This window comes from Symphodus melops, assembly GCF_947650265.1.
Source record: "Symphodus melops genome assembly, chromosome: 7".
Taxonomy (NCBI): domain Eukaryota; kingdom Metazoa; phylum Chordata; class Actinopteri; order Labriformes; family Labridae; genus Symphodus; species Symphodus melops.
The window spans coordinates 15,500,308-15,515,462 of NC_136697.1; the positions used below are offsets into that span (position 1 = coordinate 15,500,308).

At 42.9% G+C, this 15,155-nt stretch overlaps 1 protein-coding gene across 13 annotated transcripts in view; it reads right to left on the bottom strand.

Moving 5' to 3' along the window:
- Positions 1-15,155, bottom strand: part of mbnl1 (muscleblind-like splicing regulator 1) — a 46,051-nt gene that overhangs the window by 29,025 nt on the left and 1,871 nt on the right. For 6 of the 13 annotated variants that reach the window (XM_079347628.1, XM_079347627.1, XM_079347637.1 and 3 more), the window contains exon 1: positions 4,534-4,688. The gene's annotated coding sequence lies outside the window, so the exon portion shown is untranslated. Of the gene's footprint in view, positions 1-3,529; positions 4,124-4,533; positions 4,689-8,680; positions 9,040-9,286; positions 9,495-10,153; positions 10,447-15,155 lie in introns of those variants that run through there. The other 7 variants (XM_079347630.1, XM_079347629.1, XM_079347639.1 and 4 more) reach the window with 5 other exon arrangements.

Here is a 15,155-nt window from a genome sequence, read left to right on the forward strand (position 1 = left end):
AAAGTGGGGGGGGGGGGGGGCAGAGAGCAGAGAGAAGCCGCGGGGTTCCTATTCCTCTTTAGAAGGAGTGGCAAATAAAAGCATTCTTTAACATATCCAGAGAAGAGGAAGTTTATCTTTGATATCAGCAGATTGGCTTCAGCTTCTGGTCTTGTGACAGCAGCATACGCCTCAGCAGCACAAACAGATTCTGACATGAAAAGAAATCCCTGCCATCTTTTACTGAACTTGGTCATGAGTCACAAAACCAATCCGTCTTCAACAGGTCAAAGATACTGTCGATACACTCTTAGTCTCCGTTGAAAACACAAACAGAGAGTGGTTTTGTGTTTTAAAGCACGTCTTAATCGATTGCCTGTTGCTAACCTGGACTTGTGTGTTTAAATTGTCATTGTGACAAACTGCTGGAGACGATCTCAAATAGGGTGTGGTTCGCAGTAATCGTAAGATTGCCTAAAAAAAAAACGACACGTTTATCCAGTTTTGCTAAATGTTTCACCTGAGGTCACGTGTCACAGGAGGCTGGAGGGGGAAGCTACTTCTGAGCCTCTTTTTAAACTCAACTACAAGAATTAACTCATGGCTTCCAGAGCAAACTCTGATCTTCACTTAATCTTCGTTTTTCGCCACTCAGGAAGAGGCGTTCGGCTCCTTTGCTGCTGTTCAGTAAAAGGAGAGCTCTCAGCATATTGACAGAGGTGGAGTCAGGGTGACAGTGTGCTGAGACAGGTCACGCCACAGCGGAGGACGTTGGAGGAAATGCAACACCCACGCCTCTCGTCTCTGCTGCTGCTGCTCCATGTGCTCGGAATATAGCATGTCAATGTTGCACTCGCTGACCTTCACCTACATGCATACACTCCCGTGCATATGTGGCCACGTGAGCATGTTCTCCTGGCTGTCTCTTGGTCTCGTTTCATACTGTCTGCACTCACAGCTTCTTTACCCCCTGCAGATCTCCTGCGCCACATACATTACCTGGGCGAACTGTATTTCTTTTGATGATGTGACCTTTCATGTTCGCTTAGAGACCTATCCCGACATGGTCTGCATGAAATGAATTTAAGGGCAATGTCATTAGCCTATTTAAATGGATATAGAGGATCAAAATGATAATTTGCATTTTACTTTTAAATTGAAGTGAAATTAAATTAATATGTGATTAATCCCCACACATATCTATCTATCTATCTATCTATCTATCTATCTATCTATCTATCTATCTATCTATCTATCCATCTATACACACACTTACATGAGATCTTGCTTTTTGTTCGCTTCACTCCTTCTACCTCTTGTTATTTGAAAAACATGGCTCTGAGAGTGAGTCTTATGCTAGGAACGCACAACAAATAATGCCTATTGACTCCACTGAGGGCAAACCTCTGGAGACAATTACATGTCTTGTTTAGTATACATGGCCAGAGCTACACACACACACACACACACAACAAGATGCACAAATACTAACCTACACAAACAGACAAACCTTTATTTGCCCTGACACTGAGTAGTCTTTAGCTGCGGTGACTATCTGACTGTGTGCGACACTGCATCTTTGTCTTTGCGTGTGTGTGTGTGTGTGTGTGTGTGTGTGTGAGAGAATGTGGTGAAGCCATGGACTGCGAAAATAATGGGGGCCTTATGGCTTCATGAGTGGCTCATCGGCTCACATTTATGTTGACTGTGTCGATGAGCGTGAGACTGACACTGGGTCAGCCTGTAACTCATATGAACAACATGTGAGGTGTTAAAATGAAACATAGACACAAAGATTTGACGAGTATTAAAAGGATGTGAATATAAGGTAATATTCCAGGGAATTTCTTTATGAGTAATAAGCATACAGTATCACGGCTAATAAACACTAACACAATGATTATGTTGATGTTTTTTTCCCTTTTTATTTGCAACAGTCCATAACCCAACTGGTTCATCTTAACTGGCTTTAAACTTTCCTGTCTTGTCCAAACCCAATAAAACAATTGTCTGTCATGGAGCTGTGCCCTCTGATGTACCTGTGAAACATTACATTTACATATATGTAGAAACGGAGCCTTTCTTCAGTCCTGAGCAGGCGCCACAGTATCTCATAATCTATGTCATCACCACAAGGCGGACACAGTGCCTGTATTTAGATTCTTTATCACTATATTACATGCCAACATTTTTTCCCCGGCTTGTTATCTGTTATAATTTTCATTAAGGGCTAAACGTTTGCATGGAGTACGTTGCCTTACATGTCTTTTTCTGATCATCCTTTTATTGTGAAGCCATTTGTAAATAAACTTCAGTTACTTAAATGGACTTGCATCCCCAACGTTTGTTGAGCTCTTTATCTGATAAATGAGATATACTGGTATCAAAGCCAAGGTTTTGTAGAAGAGACTGTTGGTGACAGAATGTGAGTACGAGGGCAGACGTATGTTGTTAAATGGTCTGTCTCTACTTCAGGGAGGGGGAGGTTTTGAGATGTTAAAACAAAAAGCAGAAGCTATGCAACTGGAGTTCCAAAAAAAAAAAAAAAACGAGGACAAGCTCGTGTTGACATGTGTACATATGGTCAACAGAACAACAGGGGAAAAACTAGACTCTTATTACAGCCGTGACAGCTTCAACACTCTGTTAGCCCTGCTTCCAAGCACTGTTTTTAGCATAAATAAAGGCAGACATGAGTCAACAATGTCTGATCGGCAATTATTACAAATGAAGTGGTTGAGCTGAGCTTTGTATTTTATTAAGTGGAAGGTGTATTACTCCAACTCCTTGTCAAACTGTGGCTCCGTTCCTCAGAGGATCTGGAATGTGTTGATAACACAGGAGGAACATACAGAGGATAGCTCGTGTAATAAAGGCTTAAACTGTCAACACTGATTCAGCCATGCACATAATCCTGTCTGTAGGGCAGATCCTCGATCATAAGTAACACTCATAAACGTAGTTTACGCTCACATATACAAACAACGCACACAGAGAGGATTATTATCTTTGACCTTATTAGTCATTACTTTCGCAGTGACACCAACAGCCATTCAACAAGCTTCTGCATGGCATGAAATGACAGTCTACCTGCAGCAGAGCTACTGCAGCGATTTTACAAAGTCTCAACAACGCAATCTGTCGCACATCTGTTTGCCTGCCTGCCTGCCTGCCTGCCTGCCTGCCTGCCTGCCTGCCTGTGTGTGTGTGTGTGTGTGCTACCGTCTGAGCCACCCTGAAACTCTGTAAGACAAAACAACAACATTCCTCTTCATTGCCCCTACCACGGACACACCACCAGGATGAAGCCCAGGGAGACGTGGTGGAGGGGGGGGGACAAAGAGGGGAGAGGAGGTAAAGAAGGAAGGTACGATTTTTAACTTCTGAAGAAAAACAAATGACAGACCTCTATATTATCAGACAACCAGGTTCAGTCTGTTTATATAAGAATAAGCCACAAAGATAAACTTTACTCCCGCGAGAAAGACACACATTGCAGCGCAAGCTTGCGTTGTCTCCGAAAGCCTTAATAAAGTACGAGACGACTTACTTTCACTCCAGTTTGACCATCGACAAGTACAATCCCTCCATTTACTGTTTTCTCTCTCGTTCTTTCCCCTCTTTTCCTTTTTCAACTTTCTTCCTCTCTCTCAGTTACTCCCCCTCTGTCAGATGCATGAAAACACTCACTTAGTCACACGCACAGACACACACACACAAACACACACACACAAACTAATGCACACACTCCCACAGACAGAGTCACCCTCTCACACACTCTCTCTCCTCCCGCGACCCGGAATACTTGGCAAGATCCAACTGTACTGAAATACTGTGCTCGCCATATAAGGTAGCAGCAGCTTCACATGTCACACATAATTTACATGCAGCGGGGCGGGGAGTTTGCCTTACACAGCAGCACGCACACACGGAGAAACACACATGCCAGACCATGCTTTCCCCCCCCTTTAGGCTGACGCAGCAAGGGAGGGAAGGGGGCAAAAGAGACGATAAAATGTGCCGTTGTCTTGTGAAGCGAGCCCTGCAGGATAACTCCCAACATGTCCAATGTTGAGTCAGACGGAGGGAATGAAAGCTGAGTGGGCGATCTATTGATCCTCTCCACTGCTTCCTGGAACAACCGCGGCCCTCCAAAACAGACACACACACACACACACACACACACACGCGCCATCAAAAATGTTCTTGCTAACTAGCGCTACCCTCAGGAAGTCGCTATTGTGTGTCTGTCTGCTTGGAGCCAAAAATGTGTCATACTGTGTGTGTGTGTGTGTTTCTATGGGAAAGCATATGTTTATTCCTATATCTATAAAACAAGACATGACATATAGATGGTAACCCACTGGCCTTATTAGTGAACACACAGACACGCACACAAGTAAAGAGACACTAAAGCAAACAATCCTCATCTCTCTTCCTCTGTCTCAATGCACAGAGGCTCACTTTGGAAAGTAAAGACTGCAGCACACACAGGAGGAATGATCTAGATAAACCAATGAGGAAAAGGAGGAGGGCTATGATACAGGCTCTTACCTCTCACATTGCTCTCCAGTTCTGCGTGTTGTATGCTTCTGCCTGTCGATTGACTCTGTGTCTATGCGTGTGTTCAGACAGGCCGCGACAGCAGACCCCCAGGCACCGGCTGGACCATTTTCAGGCAGGCAGGCAGGCAGGCAGGCAGTGCGTCTCAAGGCAGAGCGACTGGCAGAAGACAGTGCAAGCAAGTGAGCGAGAGAATCAGCGAGCGAATGAGTAGAGGGAGCTGTGCGGAGCTGAGCACCGGAATGAGGGAGAGGGAGGAAGAGAGAGAGAGAGAGAGAGAAAGAGAGAGAGAGAGAGAGAGAGAGAGAGAGAGAGAGAGAGAGAGAGAGAGAGAGGAGGAGTGTTTGTCTCTGTGATTGTGTGTTTGAGTGTGTGTGTGTGTGTGTGTGTGTGTTGCAGCGTTGGCTGTGTGAGCTAGTGTCTCCCCTCCCCTGCCTCTTGAAGTGGCTGAGCTGGGCTGAGACTGGGCTGTGTCTCTCTGACTCCCTAGCCTCTGTATCTTCAGTCTGCTGCCTGAGGAAAGTGGCGCTCGCTGGGTGGCAGTAGCAACAGCTGTGGAAGAGGAGGAGGAGAAGGAAGAGGAAAAAGAAGAAGAAGAACAAGAAGAGGAGAAGGAGGAGGGAGCCCTGACTGAACTGGGCATACAGATTCTGCAGTGCCTTCTCCCTCTCTCTGTTTTCCCCCTGCTAAAAGTTGGCCACGCCCCCCCCCTAAAACAACACCAGGAAGTGCTGGTTCAGTTACAGCAACACTGCCCTTGCCTTACAGATGAGGCTGAGGGAGGAGAGACGGGGAGAGGGAGGGAGAGATAGAGCGAAAGGGGAAACGTTGAGCAAACACAGTAAAGAGATAAAGAAGGAGAAAAGCATGAAAGTAAGTCACAAAGAAGCAAAGACAAGTCGTGCAGTCACAAATGAAAGCTCAGTGTGGTGGAAAATATTAGTTGGGCTGATGTCAGCATCCACTCGCTCTTGTTGTCTTTTATTCTGCAAATTATGCTATGGCAAGCAACCCAATGACAACACTCCCAAGGACCGCACTATACTGTGAAAGCAGGCCATGCTAAACTGCACCAAATCAAGTGGGGCAATGTCAGTAAGAATCTACAAAACCAGACTAACACAGGGGATATAAATACTCTAAAAATGACCCATGCAGCCGGGTTGCAGGCCAGCAACCCATACTAAAAAAAGGCCAACCCAGACAACAATAAGATAACTGCTGCTGCCAACTCTCTTGGATTGTTGTTGACTCAAGGCTCCTGCCACCACAGCCTCGTCCATCCAGGGAAAAAGGCAAAGAGGACGAAGGAGCCTTCAAGAATGTGATTCAAGAATGCCCTGATGCTGCAATATCCGGTAGCCATGGAGATAGTGTCCTTGGCGTCTTGCAGGAATCTTTATAGATTTTGTGCTGTGTGCTGGCGTCAAGTTTCCGTCTGATACTAATTGTCTATGACTCAGTTCGGGGTGACTGCGATTGAGGATGAAGCGCGTTCACAATGCTGCCTGTTTGGAATATGGAAATAATCTTTTCGTCTCAAAGAAAACTCATTCCTCACAATCCAGTTCCACCGAAACCACACCGGCGTTACTATTGTTCGACACATCGGAGCACTTTCTACCCTCCATCGTTTATTTGCATGTACACTTATAATAGTGTACAGAAATATCCAAATGCCTCCCCTGTGTAAAATAGCCACAGCTGTCTGTTCTGTTCCAACCTCTTCCGTCGTTCTTTGGATCAGTTTTTATTGCTGCAACACTCAGTTCAAGACAAAGCCTGCGATAAGTCATGTCTAATTTACACAGCAGACCCTTAAACCCCAGGTGACAATCTGTGTTAGAGCCCCAGCTGCAGTGCTAACCTTTTACCTCGCCTCTATTCTGGTGCAATAAGCCTGTGGATCCAGGCAGAATAAAAACATGTATGCTTCGGCCAAAAGGTTGATGTCATGGTGCTATTTCTTTTTTCTGAATTGATCAAGTTTTAAAGATCGGTGCCATTATTAGCTCCGACAGCAATGTTAACCCCTCGATCAATGTCCAAACACCATGAAGTCATATTGAAAGGAAATCTATTTTAAGTGTGGAGTAGCCCTTCTACTGAAGGACACAAGCCTTTTAGATTAGCAGAACAATTTGTTTGACTGCTGATCAATGGAAGGAGCAGGTCACTCGAAACTGCAGATGGAATTTTCCTTGACCCATAACGAAAAAAAACAAAAAAACACCGTGATTGATGTTTCACTGGCTCGATAGCAGACACATTAGCGAAGCCTCCAAAGATCTGGGCTTTCTGTGAAACTCAGACACTGACGTGGAATTTCCCCTCTTCTGCTGCAGCCGAGTTCATGCCAGTGCTTCTGCTTCTTTCTGTCTCTTCGTCTACTTCACTGCCACTCCGTACTTCTTATTCATGATGATTTCTTTTTTTTTTTTTATGTGTTCATATAAAGTTTTTCATCATCTTCTCGCAACTCATGAATACATCTTAATCCTCCTAAATATTCCCCCCAAACAACCACAATGACCTGTCTGTTATACCGACCCCAACAGATCCGTTTTCCCCTTCTCTAATTTGGGTTAAAAATGGAGAGCCAAGCTTAGCAGTTACCAGACGGTTTGCTCATTGAGTGAAACAAGTGATGCAGTGAAAGCTTTATTCTACGCTTGTTTGACAAAAAGTACAGCAGGAGTTTGCTGTTCTTTGTCTGAGGCTGTATTAATTAGATTCTTTCACTTCCTACCTCACATGTCTTGTATCTCACAGATAAGAGGATGGTGTGACCGTTACTCTCTTCGAGAGCACTGAGGCTGCAGAGTGGTTTGGTATGAGCAAAGAGCAACAGAAAAATGTACATAGTGGTGGTTGAGCAAACTGTGCAGACACACTAACCAACCGAAAACAGGAAGAGGTGTGTGCAATGTAGTTAAAAGGGGAATACCACCAATTTTACACATCAAGATGAGAAGTGAACTACTCATGGGGACAGCTCAGCTAGTGAAAAAGAGAGTATAATAAAATAAAAAATAATTCAACTGGGAGGGGGAAGGGGGATTAGGAAAAAAGATATTCCAGAAAGATCCACACACACATATTTTCTTCATTCACTTTTCTGACAAGCCAGCACAGTCAGCACTGGTGACCCCTTCTTCCTCTGTCCAACCCATTGATCCCAACCCCGTCAACCTTTGTCCACTCTTATTTTCTCTCCTTCCTCCCCTGACGAACGCACCTCTCCATCTTAGGTTTCCCTATCATCTCAGCGCTATGCTATTTCCCAGCCCTCTGTAAATGACACTGGCTGGCTGATGTGAACTCTCACTCCACTGAGGAAATGTCCCAGAGCTTTGTGTGCCAAGTTCTGACGGCTCATCTATCACTAAGGCCGCAAATACACATTACACTCCCATTACAGACCATCGGAGCAACAACTGCAACAGTGCACAGCCTTACAGAAGGGGCCCGCCGCAGAGAGCTGCATACGATGATGTTTTACATTTGCTTCATGTAACTTGTAAATTCACGTTAGCGGGAAAGTTGTAAATGTGTCATACACACAAATATTGTGCTTTGATACTTTAAATGAGAAGGCCTGTTTCCCTGCTGCATACTTTGTGGTTTCCTCTTAACTTCTTTCCACTTAGACGCAGCGAGGGGAAGCAGGTGCAATCCAAGCTGTCAGGTTTGAAATACAGAGAGAGGAAATAGCACACTGTCTTGTCCCCATGTGACATTATTCTAAGATGGGGTGTTTGCGCTTCTGCATGCGGCATCCAAGCTTGAAGCTTATCTTGGAGATAAAATGCAAAAGGAATGGAAACACCCTTCTCAGAGAGGCCTTTCACTTTAGCTTTCAGCAATATTACAGTCGAACTGCAGATATACTCCTTCAAATATGAAATGGACTTCATCGCATTCCAAACCTCTCACAAAATGTCACAGTAAACAAAGTGGTTAATGAATTTAACGATGAATAAGATCTGCCGTACAGCTGGCAAACTATTTTCCAACAATATGAAAAAAAAACTTTTGTTTGTTGAAATCTTGATTGATTACTATACTGCAATATATTCAAGAACAAAATGTCAATAAAAAGTCCCACAGTGGGTAATCTAAAAGCCAGTGAGCTTACCTGTTTGTCTGACTAATGCTGACGTGCCACTGGAACAAACGCAGCCACTTCAACACAGGTCACACTGAAGCAATGCATTATGGGATGAACCGACATGCTAATTTCTCTCTTCCTCTACTTCACTCACTCTCATCTCTCTCACTCTCATAATAGCACCTTCTGCTTGGCAACGTCCATACCACAAATGTGGTTAGGTTTGTAGTGAACCATTGCTGTGCAACATCAAGTCTCCATGACAACCACTCCTTATCTCATTTGCATCTCCTGCTTGCATTATGTACTGATGCCAAATATGGTCACCTTGTACCATTCCCCGCCTCTTTCTGCATCCCTTTTTTATAACTTCCTCTTCCCCTCCATTTTCACAACAATGCGTTTGCACTTTACATCTGATGTGCATGCATACAAGCAAAAGCAGGTACTCATGTGCACCGTTTCTGAGTGTGAAGAAAAGAGGAAGTGATTGTGACATTAGACCAGTTTGCAACTGGCTTGATAAGCAGCGAAGCGTATTTGAGAATCAGGAAGTGTAGTGCTGTTCAAGAAGATGCATTGTGTTATCACAATCCTCCCAGGTCTGGTACATCTTCACATGATTTCACTTACCGCTGCTTCTTCTGTGGTGTTGGTGCAGGGATTTAACTTCCTCCTCTTCGTCCTGGCGGAGGAGGAAGGAGTGAATGAAGGAGTGTGTCTATCAAGCTAACGCTGGAATGTTGAACCAGGCCCCTGGAGCCCACACAAAGCGAAACTCAGCAGCACTCAGCACCTGTCTTTCTCTGCCAGTACAGAGAAAGAGAAACGGTCAATCACACTGGACAGCACAGCAAAGGAGAAAGAGCAGAGGGGAGAGGAGTAGGAGTCAGACACACATTTTGTCAGACACACATTTTATCAGCAAAAAACATTTTATCAGCAAAAAAAATCAGGAAAACTGACTTTTCCTGAATTACGGTGACTCTAAAGGCATTTAAAATTTCCTGAAAACAATAAAAATGTAGTGCATCTGCTCTGTTATCTTGACAAAGCCCTTATTTGTATGACATCGTTCCGAAGGGAGATGACTCCTTCGATGTCTCACTTGTCTCTTTGTTTTTGACAGCGGAGGATCCTTACTTACTTTTTTTTAAGGGTCCAAGATTTTTAAAACACAATAAAAGAAGGGGGGGAAAAAAAAATAATAAAAAAAAAAAAAATATATATATATATATATATATATATATATATATTTATTTATTTATTTATTTTTTAATCTAAGTGTAATTGATAATGGACACTGGCCTACCCTCAGACCTCTTAAAATACAAAATATTTATAGAAATTAATCTATCTTTTTTTTAAAATTTGGATAACAACCAAAATGTTTAGGGCCAACTAATCTTTCAATTTCGGAAGTGTCTTTATGTCAAAACACAAAACAGCTTACTGAGTTGATGTTAAGATGCAAAGCCTGAATTCTTCTTTTATATTTACCCAGAGAATAATGGTTTCAGGCTTATCATATTCTTCATCTGACACTTTAGCTTTTCTCAGGCAGCATCTGGGGAAGTTCTGAGGAGGCATCAGAGAAGGCCCTGCAGCAGCAGCTCGCCTCCTCTCTTCAGGGCTGCAGTGGCTGCTTGGACTTGGGGGAATGGATGTCAATGAAACCAGGCTTAATTTAGCCTCTGCTGCTCTTCAAGCTGCCAGGAATCAAGAGTGAGACTCCTTCCCTTTTTAGGGCTCTCTGGACTCTGCAGTCTGCAAGTGGCACTCCTGCACTGATGCTAGAGAAAAGAGAAAGATGGGAAAGCCCAAATGTGTTTCATTATCATTGTATGTAGGTCAAACAGTCATAACCCGACACAGTGGGAACTATGTACACATTTAACGAAGCCTTCGGTTATTCAAATGACTCAGCTGTCAGATTAAACTGCCAGTTTGGACACTTTTACAATCCCCCTATCCTTACACCGCTTTTAGCTGATACAAGGACAGCTTGGTCCTGTAAAATACTGCCCACTATCACAACAGCTTGCCATAAAATCACACCAGTAATCAGGTGTGAAAAGAGGAATGAGAGAGTCTATGCACTCGGCACTGACACTTTGTCATGTAATCTTCCATAATAAAGTCTGAGCTGAAACTGGATACAGGCAGTCTTCAAGTGCATGTATTCTCCATCACTGCAGGCAACAAAAAAAAAGACTCATGTTGAGGTCTTTACATTAAAGAATAAACAGAAAATGAGGAGGCAGCTGTACTCATCATGAAACAGATAGACATGCCACTCTTTATTAAGCGTGGCAGCCTAAGTATTTTAAATGAATGGATTAGATGAGGATTACTTATTCAGCCTCTGCTCCCTTCCCATCTTTCTCAGGATTTGATTACACATTTATTATAACAGATACCGTGATCACAAATGCAATGGTATGGAATACACGATAGGATTATCTGTGGTGGAGAGATCTCTAACTCCCGTCTCCTGCGGGGAGGACTTCACGGCTACCATACGATTCCACTGGAAGACTTCCGGATAACCCCTGCAAAGACCAAATCCCACTGACATAATCCCATTAGTCTGTTCAAGGTCCCTGTCTGACCACCCTGCATAATGAGCGCGATCCATTAGGAACTGTTTATAAATGGAATTATTTATGCCTCTTGTGTCAGGGTCAATTAATAATTCAATTAAGCCCCCCCATGCAGTTATAGCATTTTCAAATTCTGAAAGAAAACGCCGTACTTGAGGAAGTTTTTGACTTTAAGACAGCCTCCTCACTAACTATTTAGATGGTCACAGCCTTTCCCATATCAGACTCCAGACGTCTCACCTCCATTTATAGAGCACTTCACTGGAAATCTTTGCAGCCGCTTGGAAGACTGTCGACCATGTGACAATCATTTATGTGAATGATGAGCTCAGTAACTGTCATCGCCACAGTAAGCAATTAGATAAGAGGCTACATAGCAAGAGGCTTTTAGAGGCAACAAGTGACATCAATAAAGCATGAAATTACACTCTTCTTATGGCGTTCAAGTTGAGCCCGTCTTGTGAAGATCACACGCAGTCGTCCAGCTCTGCTTTTTTATTCAAGCACGATTACTGCAGTGGTACGAACTAGACATTTCTTTCAAGATTGATTTGAATGCCTGGGATTCATTTCCTCTGCTTCTTTCTTTTTTTTTATCTATTAAAAAAGAACTGGCCCCTTTTTTTTATTCTTTTCATATTATGAAATGCCAAGTGACGACTTGTCTATCAGAAACAGAGGATAGGAAATACTGGTTTAGTCAATTATTAATTAAACAATACTTCAATCAATGGAAAATGCTCTGCATACTGAAACTTGTGCTATGTTGTTGTTTTTTTTAAACTGAAGATGATTTATTTGAATGTAATATAGGTGCACTGGCCCAGCGCCTTTTAATTCACCCGGTGCTTCAGAAACTAAATAACTGCTCCGTCAAGAGAGGTTTATATGAAAATGACTTTAAACAACAATCTGCTGTCCAAATGAATACTGGCACTGGTTTAGTGTGCTGAAATCTGTACAGCCATTGCTGCAATATGAGTACTTTAATGATACTAAATCAGAGATGATTTATTAAATAGTCCAGTCTTTAGTAACAACTCATGGAGTAAGGGGTACGTGAGGAATACGGGTTCATCAGCCCTGGATTTAATAAAAAATATTCTTTACAGTGCAAGACCACTTAGTATCATAGCAACCAGTGAACTCAACATGGTACCTATTGTATTTCTAAAACTTGTTAAGCTGTGCGCCAGACATAATTATATCTCTCCTCAGCCAATCAAACAAGGCTGAGCCATAAATAACAGGCTGCTCCCCTACAGAGCACCAGTCTGTGCCCAAAAGTCAACAAACACTTTCTTCAGTAGCGGCTCTTGCTCATGACTGGATTCGTCCTGCTCAGTGAAGAACAAACACAGGGACGAGAGGCCTATAGGTTTCCAAAAAAAAAAAAAAAAAAGGACGAGCGAGAGAGATAGAGAGAATGGAGAGGAAAAGAAAAACAAATGTAGCCTATGATTACTGAGTCATAATGAGGGCTGTTGGATGGGACTGTGGCTATGAGCTATGTCATTAAAGACAGTGTCGAGTGGCTGGAAAACCTTCAGGTCTCTATTTGAAACACTGGCACGCTGGTCGGCAGGAGCGAATACAGTAGTATGGTTTTCAAAAAGGCCTTCAAAAAGCGTATCCAAAGTTATAACAGCTTTTCACAAATATTCCCCTTGTAATCGCAATGGCAGACGCTCTCTTTTAAGAGGCAATGGTTCAACTTTTAAGGCCTATTACAAACGTTTGTGTTTTTGCCAGACAGCTACCGCAGCACTCTGCGAAACAGCTTCGTCTCCACCGCCTTATATTTAGATTTTTTTTTACGACCAATATTGACTTCTGACCCAAGATATTTCCACCACGGTGAGTCAAGGTGTCACCTCAATAGAGTGACAAGTTATGGCTTCAATTACAAGCAGATCGCATGACTAAAAGGTGCATTTGTCCGCTCTGGGAGATGAGACATGAATGAATCTAATTGTATGCAGTAACAGAGCATTTGCTTTTGCAATTCATCTGACCTCTACATGTCATGTCAGCTTTGCCATAGTGATGTGGTGAAAATGTCAACAAAGACTAAATGACCGAGCTTCCCCTGCAGATCAGTTCATGTGACATGTTTAACTTGCTGCTGGAGTTTTGAACCAGTCCGTATTTAAGGTATCTGATCTAATCTAGTGTCTCCAAGTGACATCTGAGAAATGTAAACAGGACTGAGAGAAGTTCCATGAGACATTCTTGGCATGTACTGGATCTTATCATAAAAACAGCTGTGTCCTAATTTCCCCCATGCTATTGGTTTTATTTGGCACCTCTCATATTGGAAGGTGTCACTTTCTAGACTTCCGTGTGATATATCCCACCAGTCATAATCTTAACCCTGTTTGTGACAGATAGGAGTTTACATAGGTGCAGGTCTTGACCCGGATCCGGTCACTATGGGGTCTGTATGTAAGTCGCCATGAAGGAGTTAACTCTGACATCAGCTACAGTCTACTCGACTTTGAGCAGGGCTACATTTTTTAGGAAGTGAGGCACTGCATAGTTGACATTTTTGACATTTTATTCCATGAAAAGGGCCTGATTTAGAGCGCAATATGGCCTTAAAACTTTAGCCTGCACTGTGGGAGTTTATCGTATGATTAAGGTCATTTTGATATGGCTGTGGTGCTATACACAATCTTCAAAGTGGGTCATATATATTAAAAAAAAGAAAAGAAAATAGATGTTAGAGTATTATAATCTATCACAGGAGGTAGATAAAGCATATCTCTTCAATCTCGGTCTAAAAACGTGAAGGACGAGAGTATTCATGTAGACACTGTGTGATGCTACAGGCCTGACCCTCTCTCAGCTCCTTCCTACAAGCCTCCCTATTGGGATTCTGCTAGCCTACATTCCTGTTTCAAGGTCGACAGCAGTGGCAAATTAAATTACTTGTCCCGTTTTGTGGTGTTGGCGTCAGATCAACGGCACTTGGCAAAAATGATGATGCGGGATTCTAAAGGGAGCCGCATTCGTCCTGAGCCTCTGGTATCATGTTTGCAAGGCAAGTAGAAGTGATAAAAAAGAGCTGAAATCAAAAGCAGTGTATTAAATTCTGCCTCTGTAATCACTTGCAAAAAAAAAAATCAATTACCAGTGCTTTCAAAAGCACCACTTTACACCGTTGTCCTTTGTATTTGCCCTGCTGCTGCAGGATGTCATGTGCATGCACATGGAGGGAAGTTTGAGTACATTAAAGGCCTAATTTTATAAAGCTCATGCCACATCACACGCCACCTGCTGGGCTCTGTGGATATGATATATGGCAAACAATAATACACGTGAAAAGTGTACTTTTTTTAGGGATGCATGCCTATCTAAAGTCATGTAACTGTTTATTTGAGGTCTCCTTAGACAGACGTGCCTCACTCAATAGTGTCCACATTTCCTCAACCACAATGCATTTCTGTCATGTAGGCTGTCAGCATCTGGCGTTCGCTGTCTGTGCAGTAGCATGTGGAGTTTATCTCTGAGGTGCTGAGGGGCTGTTATCAGCAGACAAACAGCTTACACACAACAGTCTGCTATGGGAGGAACTTCAAGTATGCAATGAGGCATCAAAACACATCCCAACAGGCTACTCGTTTAAATGTTGTTCTCGTGTCATCAAACACACTGACAGGAGAATTTAATAGAGCCCTCGCCTGTCAATTATTCAACGTTAGTCCAACGTTAATTGAAACGTTAAGGCTTACTTCTGTAGGAGTAATATTCAATTTACTTGTGTCAATAAATGACTCATTTAGATGCACTGCAGATAAACATTTGCATATTATATTTGTATCATTGATGATCTGTCCTTGGAAAGAAAATATCCAAGCTTTTCTGACGTCAAACACATTGTAACTGATGTAATTGAT